The 23,489-nt window shown below is 40.5% G+C and overlaps 2 protein-coding genes across 6 annotated transcripts in view; both read left to right on the forward strand.

Annotated features, from left to right (window-relative positions):
* Window positions 1-23,489, forward strand: part of LOC149444031 (3-galactosyl-N-acetylglucosaminide 4-alpha-L-fucosyltransferase FUT3-like) — a 25,775-nt gene continuing 2,286 nt past the window's right edge. Inside the window, exons 1-2 of one of the 3 annotated variants that reach the window (XM_089655000.1) lie at window positions 1-46; window positions 19,951-20,043. The gene's annotated coding sequence lies outside the window, so the exon portion shown is untranslated. Of the gene's footprint in view, window positions 47-10,004; window positions 10,049-13,037; window positions 13,085-19,950; window positions 20,044-23,489 lie in introns of those variants that run through there. The other 2 variants (XM_089654999.1, XM_089654998.1) reach the window with 2 other exon arrangements.
* The window catches only part of LOC149444032 (3-galactosyl-N-acetylglucosaminide 4-alpha-L-fucosyltransferase FUT3-like), a 27,363-nt gene continuing 13,881 nt past the window's right edge, over window positions 10,008-23,489 (forward strand). The window contains exons 1-2 of one of the 3 annotated variants that reach the window (XM_089655001.1): window positions 10,008-10,048; window positions 19,951-20,043. The gene's annotated coding sequence lies outside the window, so the exon portion shown is untranslated. Of the gene's footprint in view, window positions 10,049-13,062; window positions 13,085-19,950; window positions 20,044-23,489 lie in introns of those variants that run through there. The other 2 variants (XM_089655003.1, XM_089655002.1) reach the window with 2 other exon arrangements.

The raw sequence follows: 23,489 nt of genomic DNA on the forward strand, positions 1-23,489 counted from the left end.
GAGGCAACACCATACTGAACAGTGCTGATGCTTGTTTTCTCAAGAGGTAAACTTTTTCCTTTTTTTTTTGTAACTAATTTCATTTCACTCACCTGATTTATAAGAATGCTGAAAGTGCTGGGATTTTTTTCTTCAACTCCTTCAATATAAGCATGGACATGTATTTGTATTGCATCTCAAAAAAAAATGCTGAAAGTGCTGGGATTTTTTTCTTCAACTCCTTCAATATGAGCATGGACATGTATTTGTATTGCATCTCAAAAAAAAATCAAAGTAAAGACCGCAAAATACTATCAGTATAGAGCAGGTTAACACCTGTGTTAGGGCAGGTTTGTTGCGTGCATGCGCTGCTGTGCGTCTTTTCAAGCATTTTTGTTTAAAGACTTGTTGCTTTTCTTTTTTGCCCAACACACCTTGCAGAAAATTCTGAATTGTCGTGACACAATAGAGAAGAATGTTTTCGCCTAATCGTGTGGACCAGCGCAGCCCAACCCATGTGCTGTGAACGTGCAGTTAAAGTAAAACCAACCTCAATAAAAAGAATCTTTTATATATAATTTGTATAATGAATATTTGTATGCATCAGTTAACTAATTAGAAAACATACAATTTTGCTGAGGATGTCTGTGTTTGGATCTGTTTTATAGTTAAAGATTATGAATAGCCATTTTAAATAATTTTCTCAATAATTAAAAAAAATCAGTGCCCTGCAATTATTCACTCCTTATCTAGCTGGAGTAAAGGGTCTATTTATAAAAGTTTCATATATTCCCATAACTTTCACTAAAGATTAACAATGTTTTCCAATTTAAAGACGTGAAAATCTTCTGTAAAAAAATAAAAATAGAGCTGTAAATGTCACAAACCATATTAAACAGAACAATGCTGAGAGTGACTCCATGCACCCAGTTTACTTAGGCTGGCCATACACTATACAATTTTCTGCCCAATTTCCTTTAGATTTACCTTCAACTACATAGTGCAAGGGCCTGCCTGATTGAATACAACTGAAGGTTCTGTTTAGGTTTGACCGCATATTATATGGTTTTTGGCAATCTAAAGCAAAATTCTCAAGAAAATTGTATAATGTATGGCCAGCCTTAGGTTGTAATCTCAATCATCAATCTGCCCACCTCTGATAATAGAGATGGGATGCCTTGCTCTGATTTATTTGAAAGGAACATACAAAGCCTGCCTGTGACCCTGTATTCCTTTTTGCTAAGTCTGACCATACATTATACAATTTTCTTGTACAGTTTTCCTTTTAGATTTGCCAAAACCATATAATATGAGTTCAAACCTAAACACTTTGATTTTGTATGTGAGCAGGCAGGCCCTTGCACTACATAGTTGAAGGTAAATCTAAAGGAAAGTTCCAAGGACATTGTATAATGTATGACCAGCCAAGTACAAGTTGTACGCTTGGAACAGACACGCTGAGAATGTGAACATTACTGATAAGGTGTTTGATTTAATAGTTATGTTTAGACTTTTGTTTTTTGATATTGTGGTGGGGGCTAGAAAAATCGTTTGCCTCTCTAACCTTTAATTAAAGTATAACTAAAGGCAAAACGTTTTCTTTTTTTTTTTTTAGTTTTGGATAAAGTGGAGAGGGATTACTGTTGGGTTTGTCTTGCTGTCTGTGCCCCCCCATTAGGGAAATTCCCTCTATTTGTCCTGTTTACCATTATGGCTCCTTTAACCACCTGCCCTCCAGAGGATTTACCCCCCTTCCTGACCAGGCCATTTTTTGTTATTAGGCGCTGCATTACTTTAACAATTGCGCGGTCATGCAAAGCTGCACCCAAATGAAACTTACGTCCTTTTTTCCCACAAATAGAGCTTTCTTTTGGTGGTATTGATCGCCTGTGCGGTTTTTAATTTTTTGTGCTATAGACAAAAAAAGACCAACAATTTTGAGAAAAAAAAACAATATTATTTACTTTTTGCTATTAACCTCTTGCCATCCTGAGGATTTACCCCCCTTAATGACCAGCCCTCTTCTTGCTATTAGGTCGCTACACTATATCAACTGATAATTGCGCAGTCGTGCAATGCTGCACCCAAACAAAATTTATGTCCTCTTTTTCACACAAATAGAGCTTTCTTTCGGTGGTATTTGCTCACCTGTGCATTTTTTGTGCTATAAACAACAAAAGCCAACAATTTTGAGGGGAAAAAAAAGCTATTTTTTACTTTTTGCTATTATATACTTGTCATCCTGAGGATTTCCCCCCCCCCCCCCCTCCTTAATGACCAGGCCTATTTTTGCTATTAGGCACTGCACTATTTCAACTGGTAATTGCGCGGTCATGCAATGCTGCACCCAAACAACATTTATGTCCTCTTTTTCACACAAATAGAGCTTTCAATCAGTGGTATTTGATCACCTGTGCACTTTTTATTTTTCGCACTATAAACAAAGAAGACCAACATTTTGAAGAAAAATATTTTTTGGCTATAAAAAATATATAGTAAACTCAAAGTTAGTAATAAATTTAGGCCAAAATGTATTCTGTTAAGTCTTTGGTAAAAAAATCCAAATGTATATTGATTAAAATAATAAAAAATAAAATAAAGTGTAGCGCTACAAATCTCAATAACAAAAATTGCTAATTATTAAATAGTGAATATAATGAGTGATGGTAATATAAAAGTCCAAACAAAGCTGCTTCTGTATAGTATTTCCTTCCTCCTGTGATCACCGAGTGTTACAACCAAAGAAATGTGCACAATTCCTCCACCAGATGTCTGCTCACCTCCAGCAGTGTGACCTCACATATGATATGCTCTGTCTAACCACACTTTTGGTCCCACAATGGACACTGAAGATCAGCTTGATGAATGCTAATATCTCGCTCCAAACTGGGGTCTCTTACCCCCACCAGGCCTTTCAGTAATCATTCCTGTGCTGTCAGTCTGCGCACATGCTGGCACTCCAGTGACTCACTGGAGTCACTGCAGCTGCTTCCTGGGTCTTCTGTCCCTTGAAGGGGTAATAATAGCACATGGCAGGTGTGACTGGAGGTGACAGAGCAGGTTATTCTCAGGACAGGAGGGACATGTTACCCCTGGGCTCTGCAATGCTCTTCTGATGGCTAATGATTATCCTGACTTAGATTATACCTGAATATAACCTTCTCTGTCACCTCCTGGCACATGCTTATCATTAACCCTTCAAGGGACAGAAGACCCAGGAAACAGCTGCAGGGACTCCAATGAGTCACTGGAGTGCCAGCGTGTGCGCAGACTGACAGCATAGGAATGACTACTGACAGGCCTGGTGGGGGTAAGAGACACGAGTTTGGAGCGAGATATTAACATCCATCATTCATCAAGTTGATCTTCAGTGTCCATTGTGGGACCAAAAGTGCGGTCAGACCGAGCATATCATATGGGAGGTCGCATTGCTGGAGGTGAGCAGACATCTGGTGGAGGAATTGTGCACATTTCTTTGGTTGTAGCACTCAGTGATCACAGGAGGAAGGAAATCCTATATAGAAGCATCTTTGTTTGGACTTTTATATTATCATCACTCATTATATTCACTATTCTTTAATAATTAGCAATTTTCGTTATTTAGATTTGTAGCGCTACACTTTTTTATTTTGTTTTTTATTATTTTATTGATTTTGCCATATATATATATATATATATATATATATATATATATATATATATATATACAGTTGTGTCCAAAATTATTCAACCCCCAATGCTGTAAAGGGGTTTAGGGACTATAGTGTACATTTGGAATTGTATTCAGAATCAAATCCTACAAGGACGTTGTAACTACCCAAATGCAACTAAAATGACATCAATTGTTTATGTAATACAGTAGTAAATGGTTCTTATGTGGTTTCTTCATTGCCACAATTATTCAACCCCTTAAAGACTACCACTCTGAAGAACAGAGGTTCATACAGGTGCTTTCCATCAGGTATTGAAAACACCTGTGGATGTCACCGAGCAGCAATCAAGCATAATAAGCACCAATTAGGCAGCTTTAAAATGACTGTGATACTCAGCTCCTTCTAGACATTTACTGGTGTGGTTACAAACATGGTGAAGGCAAGAGAATGGTCCAGGAAGACAAGAGAAGAGGTGATTTCTCTTCACAGGAAGGGCAATGGCTATAAGAAGATTGCAAAGATGTTAAACATACCAAGAGACACCTTAGGAAGCATCATTCGCAAATTCAAGGCAAAGGGCACTGTTGAAACGCTACCTGGTCGTGGCAGAAAGAAGATGCTGACTTCGACTGCTGTGCGCTACCTGAAGCGTAGAGTGGAGAGAAGTCCCCGTGTGACTGCTGAGGAACTGAGAAAAGATTTGTCAGATGTGGGTACAGAAGTTTCAGCCCAGACAATAAGACGCACACTGCGTAATGAAGGCCTCCGTGCCAGAACTCCCAGGCGTACCCCCTTGCTGTCTCCAAAGAATAAGAAGAGTCGACTGCAGTATGCCAAAAGCCATGTGGACAAACCACAAAAGTTGTGGGATAGTGTTCTGTGGACTGATGAAACAAAATTAGAACTGTTTGGGCCCATGGATCAACGCTATGTTTGGAGGAGGAAGAACAAGGCCTATGATGAAAAGAACACCTTGCCTACTGTGAAGCATGGTGGAGGGTCAATCATGCTTTGGGGCTGTTTTGCTTCTGCAGGTACAGGGAAGCTTCAGCGTGTGCAAGGTACCATGAATTCTCTTCAGTACCAGGAGATATTGGATGGAAACGTGATGCAGTCCGTCACACACCTGAGGCTTGGGAGACGTTGGACCTTTCAACAGGACAATGATCCCAAGCATACCTCCAAGTCCACTAGAGCATGGTTGCAGAGGAAAGGCTGGAACATTTTGGAGTGGCCATCGCAGTCACCAGACTTAAATCCGATTGAGAACCTCTGGTGGGACTTAAAGAAAGCAGTTGCAGTGCGCAAGCCTAAGAATGTGACTGAACTGGAGGCCTTTGCCCATGAAGAATGGGCGAAGATACCCGTAGATCGCTGCAAGACACTTGTGTCAAGCTATGCTTCACGTTTAAAAGCTGTTATAACTGTAAAAGGATGCTGTACTAAGTACTAAGATTGAATGTCACTTGGGGGTTGAATAAAACTGATAATGCTGTGAGCACAGAAAAGACATTTGTGGTTATTTCATTATAACTGTTATGTTATATTTGTCTGACCTACAAGTGCCTCTTTAATGTAAATGTAAGCAAGATGACTGAATGATCAAAAGCAATGTCAAACTGGCCAAAACACTCAATTTCAGTGGGGGTTGAATAATTTTGGACACAACTGTATATATATATATATATATATATATATATATATCGTTTGAGGAGCGTTAAAAACGCTTCCCAAAGGCCTGTCAAACGCTATAGGTGCGTTTGGCAAGAGTTAGAAATAAAGTCAAGTGTGAACGAGCCCTTTAAGTTACAATTTTGTGTCATTTTCCAAAATCTTGTGGTAAAAAAAATAAATTCTTCTATTGACTCAACATGCCTCTCAGCAAATGGTTTGGGGTGTCTACGTTCCAAAAAGGGATAGTTTTGGGGGTGGTGGCATTTTGTGCCCAGCATTAGAAGTTTATGCCACACATCATTCACTCTTCTAACCACCTGAAGACCAAGCCTTTTCTGACACTTTTTGTTCACATGTAAAAATCAGCATTTTTTGCTAGGAAATTATTTTGAACCCCCAAACATTATATATATTTTTTTTAAAGCGGACATCCTAGTGAATAAAATGGTGAGTGCTGAAATTTTTTATGTCACTCGCGCAGTGATTTTCGAACGCAATTTCTTTTTTTAAAATACACTTTTTTTACTTTTAATGCACAAAAACACAATATATTGGCCAATTATTTGGTAAAATATAAAAGATGATGGTATGCCGAGTAAATAGATACCAAACATGACATGCTTTAAAACTGCACATGTCCTGTGCAATAGTGACAAAGTGCATGCATTTTTAATATCCATAGGCAATGCTTTAAAAGCCTTTTACAAGCTACCGTTTTATATTTACAGAGGAGGTCTAGTTGTACGCTAAAAACACACTGATGGGGATCTGTTCCCCATCTGTCCGGCAGATCGGATCAGATAACATTCGGATGGAAACGGGCAGGCAGTCTGTTTCCATCCGACAGCCCATTGAGGACAGCGGGCAGTGTCCATGTCCACTCCGCATAAGTGGTGTGAACTTGGACCTCTCATCCGCTTGCTCAGCAGGGATCAGAGGGGCAGACTTCCCGCTGAGCAAGCAGGTGCGCTGACAGCTCTGCCCCGTGTGTAAGAGGTTGTCCCCTGGAAAGTAATAGAGGGGAAATCTTCCAATGGGAACACCTGGAGGTCCCCAAGGGATTCCTTTCATTTATAGGGATTTCTCTTCACTTCCTGTCTTGGCTATGGGACAGGGAGTAAAGGTAAATCTCCCCAATGGGACACAGATGGCAAAAAAAATTGACCGGGGTTATAACCCTTCCTTACTCTATCCAAAATGGGGAAAAAAAAAGTTGTGTCTATAGTTCGACTCAAAGTTTCACTTCTACAACCGTGAACTCGACTATGAGACCTTTGCACTGAGAAGGTTATATTGTCAACTCACTTTTTGATCATGTCACTTGTGTTAATCCAAAGGCCTCTACATTCAGCCGGAACCGGACAAATTTAGGTTTGTGTATACCCCTTTCTGTTCCACGGAAGGCAGTTGAACAGTTCTGCTGGAAAAGCAGCATTCGATCAGCCGCTGCATTCAATGGCTGTGGCGCTGATCTGCATATTCTGCTAAAAAGGGGGAGTCCCCGCTGTCAGAATACAATAGCACAGTGAAGAGATCCCTGAATCACACACCACTTGTGTGGATGCAGGAATCTGAGGGGTTTTTTTTGTTCAAAGCGTTGGTTGAATGAAAAAAAGTCAACGAGTACAACCGGTTTCAGTCCCTGATCTGCAGATCAGAAGTTATGATATCTCTGTGCAGGTTGAGATGCGTGGGGGTGCCATTTAGAATGAGGAGCGCGATTTGGCTGCAGGTGCGGGAACACTGCAACCAGCCTGCACAATGGGGACAAGTATGAACCTAGCCAAACTGTCATGGAGACAGTGATTTCACCAACTGGGAAGCAACAGAAAATGTGCAGCAAGGACCTTGAGACATGGTTCACACTGATGCGGTGCGGAATTCGCAGCGTTTTCAGTGCAAATTCCGGACCACATCAGACTCTCACTTGTTCATATGAACCGATGCGGGTGCGTGTTATGTTAACAACACCCCAAAATTGGTCTGCAAAACGGTGCGATGTGCAGAATCAGATCGCATAGGTGTGAATACCTATGCGATCCGATTTTAGTGTGGGCCAAAAACTGCACGTTTTTGGTGCGGTGCAAATAGAGCCATACAAAATGTATGGCTCTAATAGCACCGCATACAAATTACATGTGATTTGTGAATTACATGTGATTTGTACAGGAATGCGCTGCGGTTACTGCACTGTTGTAGTTTGAACCCAGGCTGATAGCATTCAAGAAAAAGGGCAGAGGTTCTAGCCTACCTCTCCCTTTCTGTTTGTTGAAAGTTTTTTCGCAGTAAAAGTTTGCAGAAATGACTGCGTACAGAAAAATCCAACAAAGCTTACATGTTCCTTACATGTACATAATCCTTACATGTTTTACCCATAACCTAAAAAAAAAAAGGGGGGCTGTAAATACTTTAATAAAAATGTTTTAAATCGTGTGATACTCAGAATATTCGATACTGTGTTTGTGTGTAAATATATAATTTTCAAAAGCAAGCAAATTACTTGTACCTAACAAAAAATATACATTTATTAGACTGTACTGAGTTACTGTTCTAAAGAAAATATTTCCCTGTCCTGAGTCACCCTTGCTTCGACTCCTTAAATGTCTGATTCTCCATTGACCTCATTGATCCACTTCGAGTTATTTAGGTTAACTAGGTTATTAATTATGTCATAAATACCTCTTTGTCCTGTTGTAAAGCTATGATGAAAAAGTGTCCTTTATGTTTATGATATCATATTCTTGCATGATTGTACATACATTTACACAGAATAGCTCAAAAGCAAACCTGGATCATCTACAAGGAAACCTAGATAGGAGTCTAGGGCCCAGGATTGCCCAATGGGTCCAAATACGATATTCATCCTGCAGTAAACCAGGGGCATAGTGCAATTTATGAAAGCTGTGCACCAGCCTGTCGCTTCACAAGGAAAAATCTATCCATAAACAGCTGGGTGTGGATTTACTAAAACTGGAGCATGGAAAATCTGGTGCAGCGCTGCGTAGAAACCAATTAAATTCCATTTGTTTTTTTGTCAAAGCTTAATTGAACAAGCTGAAGTTAGAAGCTGATTGGCTACCATGCACAGATGCACCCAATTTTGCAGTCTCCAGTTTTACCCACATGGAAGAAAAATATATTTGAAATATATTGTAAAAATATTCTTCCCAAATATATTGCCATATATTTGAAATGCTACAATTTTGGCCATATTCAATATATTTCAATAAATAAATATATATATACTGCATGTTGAAATGTGTTTTTATTACAAAACATGAAAAATATTTTTAAAAATACATTTCAAATATACTGTGTCTTTAAAAATACAAATCTACATTTTTGGAATGCATTTACAAATATATGTAAAAATATATGTTAAAATTACTTTATATGTTAAAAAAAATCTGAAGAATATATTTTAAAAAATATATTCTTAAAAATATATATTTTTTTAAATATATTCTTCAGAATTTTTTTAACAAAGTAATTTTAACATATATTTTTACATATACTTGTAAATGCACTCCAAAAAATGTAGATTTGTATTTTTAAAGACATACAGTATTTTTTAAATGTATTTTTTAAAATATTTTTCATATGTTTTTTGTTATAAAAACACATTTCAACATTGTGTGTGTGTGTGTGTGTGTAAATAAAATAATATGGCCAAAATTGTAGCATTTCAAATATATGGCAATATATTTGGGAATAATATATTTTTCTTCTATATGGATAGAACATCAACCCCTGTGTGTCTGATTGAGGCATGTTAACTCAGAAAGAATGCAGATGAGCAGCTTCTTTGTGTCTCTTGCATTCTTTCTCAGTATCAAAGTAAGGGGTGGTTTTGGGGGATGGGGGAATTGCAACCTTGTTTAGGGCATCATTCTACTTTTAATCCTTGACTTCCTCCAAAGGAAGCTATTCTGAAGAAAGCCCTGTAATGTAGACAGTTCACTAATGTTTGCCCAAGACCACATGGATATATAAGAGAAATAATGACCTAGGTGTTAGGGTGGATAGGAGGCCAATTTCACTTGAGAGCAAATGGTAACATGCTCACTTCTGAAATGGTCAGTTGAAAAAAAAAAAAAGTGAGAACAAGTGTACCAACCAATCATGTTTATTTTTTGGGAACAATTTAGTTTTGATTAGTCACTATGGGCAGCTAAAAGTGAACATAAACCAACCAATCATGTTTAATTTTTATGGGAACAATTAGAGCAGTAATAAACCCCAAAGCCAACATTTACTATATTACAGCTTACGAATTCTTACATGTGATGGCTGCATTAGCTTTCCTTTTCTGGCTTTCTTTCTTTTATTTTCATCTGATGATCCAGTCAGCTGGTCTTTTTGTGCTTTTAAAAGCACAAGCTCTCCAGCAGAATGTATCAGTTTACATGGATGAGACAATTATTTTACTGCTGTCAGGGATGAATAAAATGATCGGCTTTTATCTATGAAAAACATTTATCCCAAAGGGAGAAAAAAAACTCTTGCTGTAACTGATTATAATTTGTGAGCTGGAGTTTGGCTTAATTTTTTTTAAGTTGTATTCAAATCTGCTAGAACATGTAACACTCCCGTCTCCCCAGACTAACAATGCTGCTGTCCCTCCTGTACTTATTTCTCCAGAGTGGTGTCTCACTAATACAGAAGGTTTGTTACTGGTCAGATCACCAGGCGAAAACAGGCAAAGAAAAGAAGGCAGAGGCAGTCACCACATCTAATGATTGGTAAGCTGCAATATAACACATTTTTGGTTTTGGGTTACTACCTCTTTAAGTCTGATTAGTCACTAGGGGGTAGCTTAAATTAGACTTAAATTGGTGTGTTTTCTTCTCAAAAATAAATACATATTTAAGAAAGGTTACTAAAACCCATAATCAAACATAGCAATGTTCTCTTTGTATTCTGCACATGTAGTGTATGCTACATTCAAGGCATTACCTCTGGTGATAATGATCAGTTTTCATTGTTTGTCAGCTCTCACTCAGTTTTTCATGTCATCTAATGGCTGGTGTCATAACTGGACACGTATGTTGCACAATAGCAACTGCAGATCTAAATAAGGGATACAATGGCGCCTTCCACAGCAGATAGGAGGGTTTAGTTCCACTTTAATTGTGTGCTTATTATCTCCCACTCATTCCCATACCTCTCAACTTTCAGAGATGACAACGCGGGGAACCTTTTAGCACAATTATGCAGACTAAAGACATATCCATCCCGTGCCCTGAAACAATATGTAGCCTTTTTTGGGGGGCAGTTATGAGAAATGGCCCTCCCCACATAGTACAGGGCGTTAAACCTGCAGGTAAAGAAGGGAACTAGAATGGGATTGACAGTGCCTCCATCCACGACAGGGCTTCTGTGAGCAGAGGAGATTCCCTTCCTGGGAAGGTAGCCGTGGTTCACACTTGTGTGGGCCATGCAGCTTGCGTTCTCCACAAAAAAAGGTGCATGCACCTTTTTAAATATGTGGCTGAAAAGAAATCGCATGGTATTTTTGACAATGCGATTTCCCTACAGTTCTCGCACCCGCAAACGTGCTGCGGGCTAAGATATGTGGGGGTGCCATTCAGAAGAGCAGCACAATTTAGTTGTGGGTGCGGGAACAGGTGTGATACCTACAACCAGCCAACACAGTGAGAACCAGAGCTTAATCAGTAATCTAATCAAAATAACTGAGAGCAGAGGAACTACTGCAACCAAAATATAATATTAACCATAAAGATGCACACCTGTATGGAAATAATGCAAGGTTTATATAACAAATGATTTGCATACTGTACATCCAATGTGCAAACAGGTATTATCAGCATAGGGCCCAACAAGGATTCTGGTGGAATTGTGCAGATATATCGAGGTGTGTGTGTGTGTAATATATATATTTCCAAATGAATGCTGCAGCATAGTTCATTTGCAGGAGCTCCTGAGGATGATCAAGCTGCAGTGTCCATCTTGGTATCGGGGACCTGAAGACAAGATCAGAGGTGATAATTCTTCGATCATTGTCCAACCAGCCTGGAATGCAGCTTCTCACCAGCAGAAACTGTGGCGTGGCACTGGAACTCAAAGTTAGCCTATCTAGTCTTCATCCTAGTCCCTAGTAGCATTCTAATCTGTAATGCAACCAGACCTCTACCTATCGCCTGCTTAACCTGGCTCTACCTTATTCTGATTATTGAACCCTGAGCTAAAACTAACTATAGAACCCCAGACCATAATGGACAAGCATAACTAAAATAACAGGGGCTGAATATAAACTCTAGTGCAATAAGCAGGTTCACCTACTAATATACTGGAAGATGGCCACTACATACACAATAGCACAGAGCTAGCGATCTGGCACTGTGCATGTGAGATAACAATAGGACAGAGATACGTCTATCTCAAGGACTCCGATATACACTCAAAAAGCTATGTTCAGCTGCAGTTTATTAGAACATAGGTATACTTGCATAATTGTCTCTGCTTGGTCTGAGTGAAATACAGCAGCTCCTGTGTGTAAGATCATGTGGTTTAGTATTTCTTTTCTTTCTTCCTTTTTCGCCCAGCTACCAGGATCTAAAAGTACCAGTCTATAACCAATTACCACATTTACAAACACACAGTAAAGGGCAACAGATCCTTACAAATCGATATACAAAAAATGTTTAGAGAAGTGTTTTTTCCACCAGTATTTTTCCTTTAGGCTGGATTTATGCCTTTTCATGTTTCTCATTGCAGTAAATGGAAGTGCACCAAAACGTTAAATTCAATACAAAGTGCATTGAACTGTGCAATATTAACTAGCACGTAGCAAAGTACAATATCTTGATGTGCATTTTGTTGCTTTTCTTTTGAATTCAACAGAAAATGCATCAGGGGAAAAATGCATAGGTGTGAATAGGCCCTATTACACTGGCTTTTCAAAATAAATTTCAGACAAAATGATGGATTTATTTTTGCTTTACACCAACAGTTCTAGATGCACAGGTGATTAAACAGGGTAAAAGGGAAGGATTCTGGTGATTCCATCCACTTGCCCATAAGCAGAGATTGAGTTCTTCATTTTGGGGTTATGTGCTGGAAGTGATGGTGTGTAAATATTTTCTGTTATAAGAAGGTAATGGCGTATCTAAATAATACATTAAACGATTTATAGGTTTGATAAAAAGGTTTATTTGATATTTTATATAATTTTTATTGTGGTCTGTACCAGGGGCGGACTGACAACTCATGGGGCCCCTGGGCAATGGGGGATCATGGGGCCCCTGTGTCCTTGCCCAAACTCAAAAAAGCCTATGAAAAAGGTACCAAGGCATCTCATGGGGCCCCCTACTGACCCCGGGCCCTCAGGCAGTGCTCGAGTTTCCAAATGGTCAGTCTGCCCCTGGTCTATACATCAGACCAAAAAAGAGACAACTAAGGTCGATAGGGGGATTAGGGTCCAGATGAGGAATAATTGGCAGCGATGCATTGCAATCGGGCTGTATTGTGTAGAATTATGTGTAAGAGTCTATCAAAACTATCCACAATCAACCAGGTTAAAGTGGTAATAAACCCCAAACCACAAATGTAATATATTGGAGCTTACCAATGATTTGATGTGGTGGCTGCATTAGTTTTGCCCATGTTATATAGTTTGTCTTATCCCTGTAAACAGATACATTTGGAAGAGAGCTTGTTCTTTTGAAAAACAGAATTACTGGCTGGATCAGCAGATCAAAATAAAAGAATGAAAACCTAAAAAAGAAAACAAATATATCCATCACATTTAAGAATTGGTAAGCTGCAATATAATGTTTGCTGTAGAGTTTGATACTGATTTCTGTCCTTAAACTACAGAGTTGCTACTAAAAGAGACTGTAAAATCAAATTGTGCCATGGTTGTGCAATTTTTGCCTAGTACCCAATATTCCAATATGAGCTGCGGATTAAGAAAAAGTTCTGTCTGAAGGTAAAACATTTTCATTTTTTTTTTAGTTCCCAAACAAGGAAAAAAAATTTTTTTGTAGACCTAGTGATCCTGGCTATTGGGAGATGTTAACAAAGTGTAGCTGATGATTACTTACATACAGTTGCAAGAAAAAGTATGTGAACCCCTTGGGATTACGTGGAGTTTTGCATGAATTGGGCATAAAATGTGCTCTGAACGTCATCTAAGTCACAACAATAGAAGAACACAGTCTGCTGAACATAATACTACACAAACATTAGATGTTGCCATGGTTTAATTGCACATAACATGTAAACATTCACAGTGCAGGGAGGAAAAAGTATGTGAGGCCCTAGCTTAATGACTTCTCCCAGAGCTAATTGGAGCCAGGAGTGAGCCAACCTTGACTCCAATCAGTGTGATGATATTGGATGTGTTGCTGACAGCTGTCCTGCCCTTAAAAAACACACACCTGTTTTGGGTTTACTGGTTTCAAGAAGCACTGTCTGATGTGAACCGTGCCTTGCAGAAAAGAAGGTCTCAGAAGACCTACGATCAAGAATTGTTGACTTGCATGAAGCTGGAAAGGGTTACAAAAGTATCTCCAAAAGCCTTGATGTTCATGTGTCCACGGTAAGACAGACTGTCTACAAATGGAGAAAGTTTAGCACTGTTGCTACTCTCCCTAGGCATGGTCGTCCTGTAAAAATGACTGCAAGAGCACAGCGCAGAATGCTGCATGAGGTAAAGAAGAATCCCAGAGTGTCAGCTAAAGACCTACAGAAATCTCTGGCACATGCTAACATTTTTGTTGACACATCTACAATAAGGAAACCATTAAACAAGAATGGAGTACATGGGAGGACACCACGGAGGAAGCCATTGCTGTCCAAAAAGAATATTGCAGCACGTTTGAAGTTTGCAAAAGAGCACCTGGATGTTCCACAGCACTACTGGCAAAATATACTGTGGACAGATGAAACCAAGATTGAGTTGTTTGGGAAGAACACACAACACTATGTGTGGAGAAAAAAAGGCCCAGCACACCAACATCAAAACCTCATCCCCACTGTAAAACATGGCGGAGGGAGCATCATGGTTTGGGGCTGCTTTGCTGCCTCAGGGCCTGGACGGATTGTTGTCATTGATGGGAAAATGAATTCCAGAGTTTATCAAGACATTTTGCAGGAAAACGTACGACCATCTGTCCGCCAACTGAAGCTCCGCAGAGGATGGGTGATGCAACAGGACAATGACCCAAAGCATACAAGTCATTCAACAAAACAATGGCTGCAACAGCACAGGATACGCCTTCTGGAGTGGCCCAGTCAGAGTCCTGACCTCAACCCGATTGAAATGCTGTGGCATGTCCTTAAGAGAACGATTCACACCAGACATCCCAAGAATATTGCTACACTGAAACAGTTTTGTGAAGAGGAGTGGTCCAAAGTTACTCCAGATCATTGTGCAGGTCTGATCTGCAACTACAGGAAACGTTTGGTTGAGGTTATTGATGCCAAAGGAGGGTCAACCAGTTATTAAGTCCAAAGGTTCACATACTTTTTCCTCCCTGCACTGTGAATGTTTACATGTTATGTGCAATTAAACCATGGCAACATCTAATGTTTGTGTAGTATTATGTTCAGCAGACTGTGTTCTTCTATTGTTGTGACTTAGGTGAAGTTCAGAGCACATTTTATGCCCAATTCATGCAAAACTCCACGTAATCCCAAGGGGTTCACATACTTTTTCTTGCAACTGTATACTGATTACAAGCAAGGAGACAATACTGGTTTTCTTTTTTAAATGTCTTTTATTTATGTTAAACTGTCTGAACACGAATCAGTCATATTCAGACTCAGCCCAGACAGCAAGGTGCGGTTAAATGCAAACACAATTATAAGGATGTAGCTCTTACAGCAAAGAGATCACATGAAGCATGTCTTCCTTAAGCTGTAGAAAGGAACAGATGCTAGTGTCCTGTAAATAACTGGATGTCTCCTTTTTATATGGCGTCAGTAAATTAAAGTGGTTGTAAATCTATGAAATTAAAATGGACAGAGTATATCCCTCTATAGCGTGTACTTAGCGGTGTATTTACCACAAGGCAAACAAGGCATTTGCCTAGGGTGGCATTTTTCAGGGGGGCAGCAGCTTTTTTAGTGGGGCAGTATCGTCCCCTGAAAGAAGCTAAGGAAGAAGGGACACACACAGCACGACGATCTGAGAGAGGCTGCGGGCTGTTAATGGTGTATGCAGAGCCTGACTCTTGTTCCAGGGGATGTACAAAGCTGTGAAGGTGAGTGTCTTATCTCTTGCCGAAGTGGGGGGGGGGGTTTGCCAGTGTATGGGGGGCGGTGGTAGTAAAAGGCTTTCTGAGGTGGGGGGCTGCGGTGTTGTTGGTCAATGTCAGGTTCTCTTCGTGGGGGAGAGGGGGTGTTGGTCGGTGTCAGGGTCTCTCCGTCAGGGGGAGGGGAACCAATTTTTGTGTTGCCTAGGGCAGCACGAAACCTAAATACACCACTGCCTGTACTTGCCTTAATTCAAAGCACGGAGTGTGATTTCTTTCTCCTCTGTCATTACCCTGCTTTCTGCACAACTCGCTTCCAACAGGTTATGCTGACACACCAGAATCTCAGGAGATGGCCCTGCCCCCCCTCTAGCACACAGAAGATGATTGACAGCCACAGCTGTACATGTTTATCTATGAGACTGCGTAGTGGAGGGGTCTTTTCCCTCCACTCAGGTCTCAGATTACACTACTGATCAGTACTGTATACCTATGCTGTATAGCCATATTGTTCTCAATACCTGTAAAGTAAAATAAACAATGCATTAAAATTAAATCAAAAATAAAATGTCATGATTCCTTCAGCAATGTATACTTGCTTTAGACTGCATAATCTGATCAGTAATGTAAACCCGTTCATGACTGAGGGTAAAACTAATTTTAGTCCCTGAAAACAATTTAGCAACTTTGACATTTGCAGTAAAACTGTACATAACACTGCAGCTACTTGGTTTACCCAGATGAATTGGACCTTGTTTTTTTTTTCAGGACAAATTTTGGGCTTTTATTTGATGGTGGGTAACTACTGATAGTGAATGAGGTTCAGGAGGGCAGCATTTCTAATATAAAGCCAAGATCAAGAACAAGGGACATGACCTCAAACTAGAGGAAAGAGGAAAGTTCAAAACTATCCTTAGAAAGTAGTATTTTACCGAAAGGGTACTAATAACCAAGAACCATTCCATGGTATGAATCATTAATCACTATACTCTGAATATGATCATTTTAGCCAATTTTCTATCCATTTAAAAACTGAATTTTCTAAGCCTTAGACTTTACCATGAAGAGTAACTGTGACAAATGTTTTTTTAGAATGCAAATATACTATGTCCACAACCATTCCTTTGTCTAAGTTTGTGCTTACTTCCTCATAAATTGAAAGCAGATTTGTTTGGCAACTTGATTTTATTTTTAACTCCATGATGACTAACTAATGTTTTCTAGCAAAAAGTCTGTGTCCTTCTTTTTAAACAAAATCAAGTATCTTCCCTACTAAAGAAGTTAAACTAACTGGTCTGTGGTTACTTGGTAAAGCTGTTGATCCCTTTTTAAATATAGGCAGCACATTGACCTTGCACTTTGATGTGACTTTACACTCTCTGGCACTCAAGTAGCATCAGCCCTGGATCATACTGCATGCGAAGTTGCAAGCTGCTGAGAAATCAGAGATAAAAAAAGCTGCAGAACAGAGCAATTTATTTAATTATTTTTTCTTTAACCTTCAATTTCACTGTAACTTGCAAATTCTTTTAATAAAAGTCAATGCAAGTTGCTGAGAAATCAAAAAAAAGTGTTCCTAAACCCAGGCCCCTGCATTCACTATATCTGGTCTCCCACAGTGCACAGAACATGGAAATGTACTTATTTTAGTAAATATAAGCAGCTAAATACCTTTTGTCATCAGTAGTAACAGCAGTCCTGTAACTTCTATCCGTGTCCAGCCGAGCACATGTTAAAGCTTGTAGGAGGAGTTTTTTGCTGTAGGAGGAGTTTTCTTTCTGCTCTAGGAGGATTCAGAACCCCTGACCTCTGTCTGGACTGCACTTATTGGCCCTGTGCTGATCACATGCACTCTCCCAAGAAAAAAAATCCTCTCTAGCAATACACACCAAACTGAGCATGTGCAGAATGTCTCAACATGATATGTCTCATCAGGAGATGAGGGGGACACTGGAAGAAGGGGAGGATCAGAAAAGTCAGGATCAAACAGCCTTTTTACAAAATGCAGAGGATTAACACCTTAGGGTCCACAGTGAGTATAACAAGCATGCTTTACTGCATATACAGACTGATTTTACTGTTGTGGGTTTAGCAACACTTTAATTAGGTTTTTAAATTGTACTACTTCAAATCACATTGATTAAGACCGTGCCATAGAAATACATTAGATGTGACTTCAGGTGCAATTTGTAAGTCGCATGTCAGAACCTGAAGTCACACCGGTGTGAACCAAGGGTTACTATTGTTTTCTAGCAAAAAGTTTTCTATATGTCTTTTTTTTTTTTTTTTTTTTTTTTTTTCTAATATCAAATTCTTAAGCATCTTCCCTACAAAAAAGTTAAAGTGGTCGTAAACTGCAACCTTTAAAGAAAACCTGCAAGACAATGGCATAATGTGCTAGTATGCTCGTCCTTCATCCAGGTTCATGGGCTCCGGCGGCTTGAATGGCCGAGCCGCGATGATTTCACTCCCGCGCATGCACGCCGGGGTCACTGTTTATGGCACATGGCTCTGAAGGAATGGCACAGGCATACCGTTCTTTCAGAGTGCATGCGTCGATGCTCTACACAAGTAAATATCTCTTAAACGGTGTACATTTAGGAGATATGTACAAAAACTGACTTTACTACCACTTTAAACGAACTGGTCTGTGGTTACTTGGTAAAGTCTTTAATCCCTTTTTAAATATAGGCAGCATTTATCATCACGGTTGTGCAGAGTTTTTTCATATTGGTCCATACACCGTGCCAGGGGATACCCCCCTCTGACATTCTGTTATGTTCTACCTCCGTAGTACCGGTTGTTGATCCTTTCCTCTCACTATTATATTTTATGTATTCACTTGGATCATGACCATCTCTCTGATGTTTTTCTTTTGTTTATGTATTTGTACTTGGTTTTTATACTTCCTATGTTCTATTTGTTAAATTTACATAAAATAATAGACAAATGTGCCTGTAAATATTGGCAGCACGTTGACCTTGCACCAATCCACTCATACTAAATCAGTCATTCAAGTTTCCTTTATATTACTATCAAGAGTCTAGTAATTATTGTCAACCTTTTGCCTTTACAAACAATTTCAGACAAGAGAATGGGTAAAGTCAAATCTTGTCATCAAAATAGCTTCAGCCCTTCTTGGAATGCTGTCATAGAAAAAAATGTGGTGTGTGTGGGTATAGGGCAGAGGTGTCAAACTGGCAGCCCTCCAGCTGTTGTGAAACTACAAGTCCCATCATGCCCCTGCCTTTGGGAGTCATGCTTGTAACTATCAATCTTGCAATGCCTCATGGAAATTTCCTCAGTCCTGTCTACACTGGGTCCCTTCAATAGCTACGTATATGACTGCTCTCAAACTTGTTAATTAAACTTATGAGTCAATTCTCTTATCCCCAAATTATGTGTATTTTTTTAATACAATTATAATTAATAAATAAATTGGACCCAAAACCATTATAGCTTTCGTTTAAGGACTGGAGTGAAAACCATTATAACTTTCCTTTTAAAAGTATTTGTAGATCCTTCCATGTACCCAGATGAGATGAGATAAAATCTTCCTACATAACTTGTACCTACATATCTACATCCATCTTTCCCCTACATCCATTCAAAGTGCATATTGTACACAGGATATTTCAGCTCTGAAAAGCAGGGGGCAGAGAGCTGAAGTTACATCACTGAAGAAAGCTCTGAGTGCTGATTGGAGGGAAGAGACACCCCCCCCCCTTCTCACAGCACAAAGGAACAGAGATGAGGCTATCAATCTGCTGGAGATCCCTCCCCTGTCACCATTCTTCTCTTGGTGTCAGGAAAACTTGCCAGACGTTACTCATGCTGATAGCAAAAGGAGGTAGCAGCAGAAAGAAATGACACTTAGTGCTCTGGATTGAGACAAATTCACACTACAGAGGGATATGCTTTGTTCAGATTTCATGTCTGAGATTTACAATCACTTTAAGGACTGCAGTACAAACCGTTATAGCTTTCCATTAAGGACTGGAGTACAAACCGTTATAGCTTTCCATTAATGTTTTGGGTACAAACCGTTATACAGTTGATTTCCATTAAGGACTGGAGTGCAAACCGTTATACAGTAACTTTCCATGAAGGATTGGAGTACAAATCATTATAGCTTTCCTTTAAGGACTAGAATGCTTAGAGTGAAACTTGGGAAGAAGGCTTTAGTCTAATTGGCTGAGAGGAATTAACCAAAGCTCTTCGTACAATACTTTGACACATCAAGCTTTATATGGTTTTCAATTGTTAACTTATTTTCTACTGATATTCCAATATTTGTCTTTGATCTTCCTAACCACAATATTTTAGAAACCATGTTTGCCGCAAAATGAACGCAATTTAAATGATAAATTAGTGTATGTATAGCTAAAACTTTTTTTTTTTTGTAATTTTTGTTTTGGATATAGGAAAGGGTGATAAGCCATTTCAGTTTTTCTACTGCCTGTGCCCCCTTGAGCAGATTTCCCTTCACTTCCTGTCCTACAGACGCAACAGAAAAGGTAAGGATATCCCTAAAAAGTGAAAGCGATTCTCCTCTTAGACAGTTGTCACTGGAACAGTTGTTCCCATTGATAGATTTCTGTATACCTACTGTTTCTATGACCACTGTAAAATTTGGAATTTTACATCACTTTCTTTGTTGGGGACAATGGCCAGCAAGACAAAAAGAGGGTGGATCTCTTCAGGTGGAGACATAGACAACAAAATGGGTCTAATCCTTTTCTACTCATAAACTTAAAGTATATGTATAGCCATTTTAAAAAAATAAATATCTCTAGTGTACGGGCAGTGTCAACTCCTCTTGAAACTATGCGGCTTTCGAGTCTCACATTTTAATCATTAGGTGCAAAAATCTTTCCAAGTAAGTTTCTGTATCTTATAAAATGTTGTACAATACATAGGGGCGGACTGACCATTTGGAAACTCGGGCACTGCCTGAGGGCCCAGGGTCAGTAGGGGGCCCCATGAGATGCCCCTGGTACCTTTTTTTTTTTTTCATAGGCTTTTTTGAGTTTGGGCAAGGACACAGGGGCCCTATGATCCCCTATTGCCTGGGGGCCCCATGAGTTGTCAGTCTGCCCCTGATACTACAGCATTACAAACTACCTTTCAATTCGTGGTATAATTTTGCTCCTGTACAACTCAGTTCACAAAAAGGATATAGGAGAACTGGAGAAAGGCATGGAGGAGCTCTGTTATAAAGAAAAATTAGCTGAACTGAATTTATTCTCTGTTGAGAAGAGGAGATTTATAGGGGATATGACCTTATTGACCCTTTTACAGTCTGGGTTTCGCTTTCTACACTCAACTGAAACTGCCCTACTAAAACTCACGAATGATCTACTAACTGCTAAAACCAACTCCACTCCTCACAAGACCTCCTACTCTCTAGCTCCCTTGTCTCCTCCTCCCATGCTCATCTCCAGGACTTCTCCAGAGCTTCCCCCATCCTCTGGAACTCTCTACCCCAATTTATCAGACTATCGCCTACTCTGCTCACTTTTAGGCGATCTCTAAAAACCTATCTCTTCAGGGAAGCCTATCCTGCCCTCAGCTAATACTGGAATCTTCTACTCTTCCAATCAGTCCATCCCCCACAGTTACTACCTTTTTGTACCACTAGCCCCTCCCTCCTAGATTGTAAGCTCCAAGGAGCCGGGCCTTCAAATCCCTCTTGTATTGAACTGCATTGTTACTGTATTGTCTCCCGTTATATTGTAAAGCGCTGAACAAACTGTTGGCGCTATATAAATCCTGTATAATAATAATAATATGATCACCATGTATAAATATAGTACATACTGTTGGTGGTCTAAATAAGGAACTTAGTGTGGAGTTATTCACTTTCAGCTTATTATAGAAGAGAAGGGAGCTATCTTTACTTCTGGAAGAAAAGGGATTTAACCTCTCTATACGGAAAGACTTCTTTGCAGTAAGTGTGGAATACACTGTCTCAAGAACTAGTTCTGGACAGCTCTGTAGATTGTTTTAAAAAAGGGCTGGATGTATTCCTAAATGCACAAAATATAACTTGATATTAAAGGATAAGTTCACCTTTTGACCAAAAATATTACATTTTTGAAGCCTAAATTATGGGCACAACTGTGGAGGGAGGTACATTCAGCACAGAACCCAAGGCCTCTCTTCAATCAACACTGCTTGTACGTAATAGTAGAAGAGTGTAGTGTACAGTATCTGCCATTGCCCTGTACATGTGTACAAGCAGCTGCAGATAGATTACATAGAGCCACATCTGTGACAAATCTTTTTCTATCATGAATAAACAGGTGGTGCTAATTGTTCATTCATATTAGTGACAGATCGCACAGTGCTGTGGCTCTGTGTGTCTATCTGCCGGCTGCTTTTATACATACTCAGCACCAGCTATTGGATGACACAACATTGCAGTGATATGTGATCTTCCATTTTTATGAATGAACAACAAGCAATGCCTGGCTGCCAAGTATGACCCTGCCGGGCAGAGCTAATCATTCTTTCATAAAATTGAAAGGTCACTTAGTGCTGTGGTGCTCTGTGCACCATCAGCTGGGCAGTGTATGTGTAAATGCAGCCGCTGGTAGACACACAATGCCAAAGGCTGTGTGATCTACAGTATGTGAATGGCAATGCTAGTCTTCAGAGAGATTCCTGCTGCCAGAGACCAGAGCTGTCATTCACAAATCTGACACCTTTCTAACAGCATGATTAGATAGGGGAAGGATAGTCCATCCACACTGCTTAGCAATGATTGAGGGATGGATTTGAATGGGACCAAGTGTCATATCCATTTGGTCTCCAGGGGGGAATAGATGACATTTCAAAAATTGTAATGAGATTTCCTCTTTAGCCACTTCCCAATCGTGCTATAGCAGAAAGGTGGCTACAGCACGGCTCTCCTGTTCTGGAAGGATGCCCATGGGGTGCGCATCAGCCGCACTCTGTATCTTTTGGACAAACCGATCATGGTAAAGGGCCAATCAAAGCGGCCCTTTACCATGTGATTAGCTGTGTCCAATCACAGCGGGGCACATGTAAACAGACTTGCCAGTTATATATTCCTTTCCTCGCACACTGTCAGGCTCCGCCCAACGGGATCTCTAGTGGTCCACGGCACGGGGTTTCCCAGGACGCGGAGTCTAAGTCCCAGTCTGCCTTTTCACCAGGGCCCCTGATGGTGGGGATGGACTTGGTGCAAGACTGAAACTAGGTCGCGTCCCTGGGCACCCCCGGCGGCGGCAGAGGGGTCCCGCTGAGGGTATGTGCCCGGGTTGAGCCTGCTGTGAAGGGGATGACAGATCCCGATCCGAGCGGGATGGATGGGATGACAGATCCCGATCCGAGCGGGATGGATGGGATGACAGATCCCGATCCGAGCGGGATGGATGGGCAACTATCAGGAGTAGGCGAGGTCAGACTAGCCGGGTCGGTATTGTGCGGGCAGCGTGGTACAGGGGGAGTAAGCGGAGAATGGTCGGGGTCACAAGCCAGGTTCAGCAGGTAGCGGGCAGCGCGGTACAGAGGGTCAGGCAGAAGGATGGTCAGGGACGAGCCGGGGTCAGAGCAGGAGAAGGTCAGCATAAACAGAACAGGCAGAGTTTGGCAACAAGGAAGCGTACTTACAGGAACAGGAACGAGACCTTGCGGCAACTTGGAGATGCACAGGGCAGCTTTAAATAGAGCGCCCTGCTCTCCCATTGGTGCGGCCGCGATCGCTACCGCGCATGCGCGGCCGCCGAGGATTCTGCGCTCGCCGGCTGGGACGGATCGGCGGTCTGCGCATGCGCGCGCCGCCGAGGACCCGGGATCCCTGACACACTCTGTCTCTGTGTGAAGAAAGGAGAGCCGATAGGTGGCAAGTCTAACAGGGTATAGTGCGTACATTGTTTATACTGATCACCATCAAGGCAGTGATCATCAGTGCAGCCTCATCAGCACACACCAGTGA

This window comes from Staurois parvus, unplaced genomic scaffold, assembly GCF_062004578.1.
Source record: "Staurois parvus isolate SC_StPar_1 unplaced genomic scaffold, SC_StPar_1.0 ptg000818l, whole genome shotgun sequence".
Taxonomy (NCBI): domain Eukaryota; kingdom Metazoa; phylum Chordata; class Amphibia; order Anura; family Ranidae; genus Staurois; species Staurois parvus.